General features: G+C 60.4%; 2 long non-coding RNA genes across 2 annotated transcripts in view; one reads left to right on the top strand and one right to left on the bottom strand.

The window, feature by feature from the left end:
* LOC114007334 (uncharacterized) overlaps positions 1–1,795 on the bottom strand; it is a 9,045-nt gene extending 7,250 nt beyond the window's left edge. Inside the window, exon 1 of the long non-coding RNA XR_003548960.1 lies at positions 1,648–1,795. This is a non-coding gene — a long non-coding RNA (uncharacterized LOC114007334). The remainder of the gene's footprint in view (positions 1–1,647) is intronic.
* LOC102487090 (uncharacterized) overlaps positions 1–5,411 on the top strand; it is a 10,759-nt gene that overhangs the window by 2,550 nt on the left and 2,798 nt on the right. Inside the window, exon 2 of the long non-coding RNA XR_334131.3 lies at positions 4,535–4,610. This is a non-coding gene — a long non-coding RNA (uncharacterized LOC102487090). The remainder of the gene's footprint in view (positions 1–4,534; positions 4,611–5,411) is intronic.

Raw genomic sequence — 5,411 nt, 5'->3', positions numbered from 1 at the left:
TGGGGGCTTGCTGCGGGGGAGCTCTGCAGGTGGGGGAGCTCTACAGGTAGGGGAGCTCTGCAGGTGGGGAGCTCTACAGGTGGGGAGCCTGCAGGTGGGGGAGTGTTGGTTGGCCTCAGTCCAGGTACCTGTTTTACTGCCCAACCTGGGAGCCCTCGAGGTCCAGTCCCTGGGGGTCTTTAGCTCCAGCCTCAGTCTGGCTATTTCTTGGGAGTCCAGTTCCTACTCTACTGAGTGGACAGTCGAGGCACAACAGGGCGCTGGGAGCAGTTGCATTCCGCCAGCCACTAGGGGGAGCCTGTGAGGCCAGCCTGGGCCTGGCAGGAGTCACCAGTGCCGCTGCTCCGCGTGAGAGGTAGCTCAGGGAGTATGTGGGAGTGTACGAGCGGGTGTGCGTGAGTGAGTGTGTGCGTGGTGTCCGAGGCTGCGTGGGAGCCCACGGTGAGGGCGAGGACAGAGCAGAGTGGCCAGGTTTGAACGCCTGTGTGACTCTCCCTCTACTGATAAACCCGCAGGAGCTGGCCCCAAAGCCCCCTGCGGACGCCCAGAGGCACTACGTTCCTTTCAATACCTTCACGACCTAATCTCTACTCAGGGACCACAGAGGGTGGTACCAGGCAGGGAGGTTAGCGACTTCAGGGGAGTCACCGAGCCTCTGTGCCTGCTGCTATTCTAAGCTGTGTGCGTCATGCGAACTACCTCTGCGGAGAGACCAGCAGGTGGCGTAGTGGTTAAGGTGCTGGACTCCCACGTGGTCGACCGAGGCTCGAGTCCTGGACCCACTGGCTTGAAGTTCACCCAGCGTGGGTGCCCAAAATCCCGAGAGGAGAATGGAGGAGAGGGGATTGCAGTGCGGCCATCCCCTGGGGGCTGATTTCTCGCCTTCCCTCTCTGTCTCTCTGATGAGCACATGCACCCTATAGCAAGAACGAGGACGGAAAAAACGAAGCAGACTCTGGGCCGTTAGGAGCCTGGGCGCAGCCCGAGGGACTTTGCGTGTGTCACATGTGCACCCAGGACGCCCGTATAGCGTTCTCGCTCCCCGTGCCCCGGACTTTTTTCTCCTCCTCCCCTTCTGCAGGCCTCCACTCTCAGAAGGACCCACGCTGGGTTTAATGGTCTGTGGTCACCTTCTTGAGACTCTTTACACTCTTAGGCATGGGGCCAGCACGGTCACTTGGTGCTGGGCCCGGCAGATGTCATAGTCGGGACTGCTTGAAGGTTCCTATCGTCGCCCTATCCCTTACTCCTTCTAGAGGACGGCAGAGAGGGACCCTGGAGACCGAGGGGCTGGACATGACACTGATGCCATCACAGGCCAGCAGCCGTCCACTCAGAGGGACACACGTTTGGGTGGCCTCTGGCATCTGTCGCTTCCATAACAAGGGAGAGGCTGAAGGCCTCAAGTTTCCATCATCGTGTTGGCGCCCCTAAGCCCGCAGCCTGTCCGCCTTGGACTGTCGTGGGAACCCAGGCCAGCCAGAACCCATGCTCGGAAAGCTTCCCTGGCCTCCCCACATGCAGTCCTCCAGGGAGGCTGGAGCTCCAAATAAACAGCCCTTGGGAGAGACTCTGAGGCTCTGTCCCCAGCTCGCCCTCGGGTAGCCGCCTCCAGCGCCATAGGACATCTCAGGAGCCCCCCAGTACCTGTGCTCGGACACCTCGAGGGCAGGGGCGCCATGTCTTTCCTCCTTCACTCCTGGTTCCCGGGCTGGGCCCGCCCCTTGGACCGCCCGCCTGGCCGGGTGAATGGCCCCTGGGGCAGGCTGCCTTCTGGGAATGGGCAGTGCCCTGGTCAGTGGGCAGGCCAGCACTGGAGTACAGCTGGAGGCCTCACTGAGGTCTGCCCTGGGCCCATCTGGGCTGTCCCTGGGGATGGTGACACTGGGCCAGGTACAGATCTCCCATAACACCCAGGGTAGACTGCCGAGGGACACAGGAAACGCCAGTCCCGTCCGCTGTGCACTCACGGCCTCCCACCGCTGCAGCCACCGCTGCTGCTCACCCTGACTCACACTTGATTTTGAGAACTTGCCTCCAGGCCTGCGGGGTTAGCCAAGGTGATAGGGCAGGGCACAGCTCCCAAGACCGGCCATGACCAGCCCTCCTGTACCCTCTCCTCCTGTGCCTCCTCCACCTCTCCAACTCAACCTGGGTCTGAGCAGTGGCCTCACAGGGCCCTGCCTCCTGCTCGTCCCCTATCTTCACCTGGGCTTCTCCCTCCCAGAGGAGCACGAGGACCACCGCTCTCTTGCCTTGCTGCCGGGACCCTCTGCTCCTGACGGACCCTGGCCTGGCCCAGCCCTGCGCCCTTCCGCAGGCCCCTGCCTCTCTGCAGCGTCCTCCTTCCTTCCTCCCTCCCTTCTTCTGGGCAGCCTGGGACATGGAAGCGAGGGCCTGCAAGGCCAGGGGGCACTGGGCACGGGGTGTGAAAGGCAGAACACTTGGGCTCCCGCTGACGTGCCCCATAAGGCCGGGAATCCCAGGCCAACACCCCGGGCGCTCAGCTGCCTGGCCATGACATTCGTCCCTGTTGTCAGACGGCCAGGAAGCGCCCACACCCGGGAATGGCGCTTGGTGCCTTGAGCCTGGTCATCTGCATGCTTGCTGCAGGGACAAGGGGACGCGGTCACAGCCTGTGCCACCGAGTCCCCAGCTTACGAGCAAGGCCTGGTGCTCAGGGAGAGCACGCTGCGACCCTGGGAGCTGGCCCGGGGTTCAGAGAGCTGGTGCTGCCCCTCGGATGCCCCTGAGGCCTTTGTGCTGCTCAGGAAGTTGCGTGTGCTGAAAGGCTGAGGGGGGACTGTGTCCGAACCAGGGCCAGCGGGCTGCAGGGCAGAGAAAAAGGGAATGTTTTTGGTAGTGTCTTTCTTCCATGATCAAGAGAGGTACCCTAGGGTCTGGATGCCTTGGCCCACTCCTGGCCTCAGCCAGCCTGCGTCACGCCCCCCAGGTGGTCACCTCACAGAGCCTGTGTCACTGCCACCTGTGGTCCTCCTCCGCTTCTCAGATCGTTAGGGTGCAACCAGATCTATGTGGGGGGGGTGCTAAAACAGGCTGGGTCTGGACAGAAAAGCCTACAAACAGCTAGGTGTTGGTTCTGTTTTGTTTTAGAGGTTTTTGCCTTAGGGCATGTGCTCTCACTGGAGAGAGGCAGAGACAGTGAGAGGGAAAGCAAGAAATCACCCCCCAGGGGGTTGGTCACGCTGCAGTCCTCCTCCTCCACTCTCCTCCTGGGATCTTGGGCACGCACGCGCACATGCCTGGCATGAGTTTCAAGCCACGGGGTGCAGGCCTCAAATCGCGGCCGGCAGTGTGGGAGCCCAGGGACGCCTGCTATGTCATCTGCTGGCCCCATTTTTTAAAAAATTTGCTATAGAATGTGTATGCTCACTGGGGAGAGACAGAGGCAGAGACAGAGAGGGAAAGTGAGAAATCACCCCCCAGGGCGATGGCCACACCACGATCCCTTCTCCATCCTCCTGGGGATTATGGGCACACATGCACACATACCTGGCGTGTTTCTCTCTCCCTCTTGTATCCATGTTCCATCTGGCAATCAATCCCATCGGCTCCACCTTCAAAGGAGGTCCAGGAGCAGCTCCTCCTCTCCCCCACCCCCACAGCCCTGCTCTTCAGCATGCCAGGCTGGCCATCTGACTTGGCAGCCTGTTATGTGACCCTTCCTCTCCTCCCCTCCCTGGGGTCTCTTCCCAGGGACAGCCAGCGCTGTCTCTCAGATACAAACCTGGTCACATAGTTGGCGCGTATGCACCTGCCAGGACCCTGGGGAGATGGGGGTGTGGGAGTGATTATAGCATGACCAGGCCCTGCAGGGGTACCCTCTTTCTGATGTGTGCAAGCACCCTCTGGCATTAAAATAATAATAAAAATTAATAAGTCTCTCTGTGGGGGTCAGCAGGTGGCGTGGTAGTTAAGGTGCTGGACTCCCATATGGCTGACTACAGTTTGAGTCCCATACCTGTTGGCTTGCTTTCTCACTTTCCCTCTCTCCCTGTCTCTCTCTGGGAGCACATGTGCCCTACAGCAAATTAAAATAATGGTAACAAAATTAAACGAATACTTAAAAATGTATAAATAAACGTCTCCTCTGACTCAGTGTCTGCACTTTCGGAGAAGCCCCCGAGGGTGGTTGACATGGAGGCGCTATGCAAGAATGAGGAGGTTGAGGGGCAGCTTTGAGGCTCCCCACCCTCCAGCACCCCCGCAGAGGGAGACCGAGGCATGTGAGCAGGGGTCTGTGCTGGACCGGTGGCCGTCTAGGGAGTCGAACTCACGGCACCAGCTGTCTGCGACACCAGCCGCCATGTGGCCGCACGTTTGCCAAACACCACGGTCAGCACTCTTCCCATTCATCTCACTTCATCTTCCCAGGACTCTGCAGGGCAGCCCCTCCCATCACCCCGTATTGCCGGCAGGGCTGTGCTCACCGTGCACAGGGAGCCACGCACCATGCAGCTCGTGAGGGGCAGAGAGGGAACCCCGACTTCCTCATCCATGCTCTTCCCCACAGGCACGTCCAGTAACGGCCACTCCCTCGGTGCCGCCGAGCAGCCATTCCCCCTTCGTCGGTGGATAAAGCCTCAGTGGTAGAGGATGAGTAGCGATGGGTCACCCAGTCCTGTCAAAATGCAAGGGGAGGGCCTTCCCGAGGGCTTCTGAGATGTCCAAGAGGGATCTGTTTGCACCCCCACCCCGTTTCCCCTTACGCACTGTACTGTTATGTGGGACGAGGCTTGGAGCTGTGGCGGTCATTTTGTGCCCATGGGAAGCAACATCCCGTGTCCAGCTCTGAGTTCCCTGGATGCATGGCTGATCACCCTAAATGGGTGGCAGGGAAGGACAGAATAAACTGGGGCCCCCACCCATGCCGACCTTCGGCTTTTCTGTTGTGCAAATAGCAGTATCCGTGGGAGCCCAGTCACAGGGAGAGCTGCGGCCTCCCACCTTGTCCACCTTTTATGCTGTCTGGTCACTGTGCCCGCCAGCTCCTCTGTGGTATAGAAGCTGTCCATCTAATCAGGCACCTCCCTGAAGCTGCCGCCTCCCCGAGGGCTTCCCAGGCTTCTCCCCCACTGGGAGCCACCCCAGCTCAGCAGCTTCTCCGACTCTGGCTCCTGAGCTCTGTGCTGTGCTGGCTGCACCTTCACCTCTTGCCTGTCCTCACCCTCCCCCCATGGGAAGTGGTCCACAGGCCTGGTTTAACAATGGATTTCCTGGGGCCAGGAAACAGGGCAGGCCTGACCCGAGCCATTTCCCGTTTCTTTCCGGGGTGCCAGGCTCACTTCCCCCTCACCCCTGCCTGGTTACTCATTTCCGAAGTCCCCTCCCTGCCCTGGTGCTGACTCGGCTTGTTGCACCTGCCGACTCCCCAGCCCCCTTGGGCCGGG

Source organism: Tupaia chinensis, unplaced genomic scaffold (genome assembly GCF_000334495.1).
Source record: "Tupaia chinensis unplaced genomic scaffold, TupChi_1.0 Scaffold000159_1, whole genome shotgun sequence".
Taxonomy (NCBI): Eukaryota; Metazoa; Chordata; class Mammalia; order Scandentia; family Tupaiidae; genus Tupaia; species Tupaia belangeri.
This window is presented reverse-complemented; position numbering and strand designations above follow the sequence as displayed.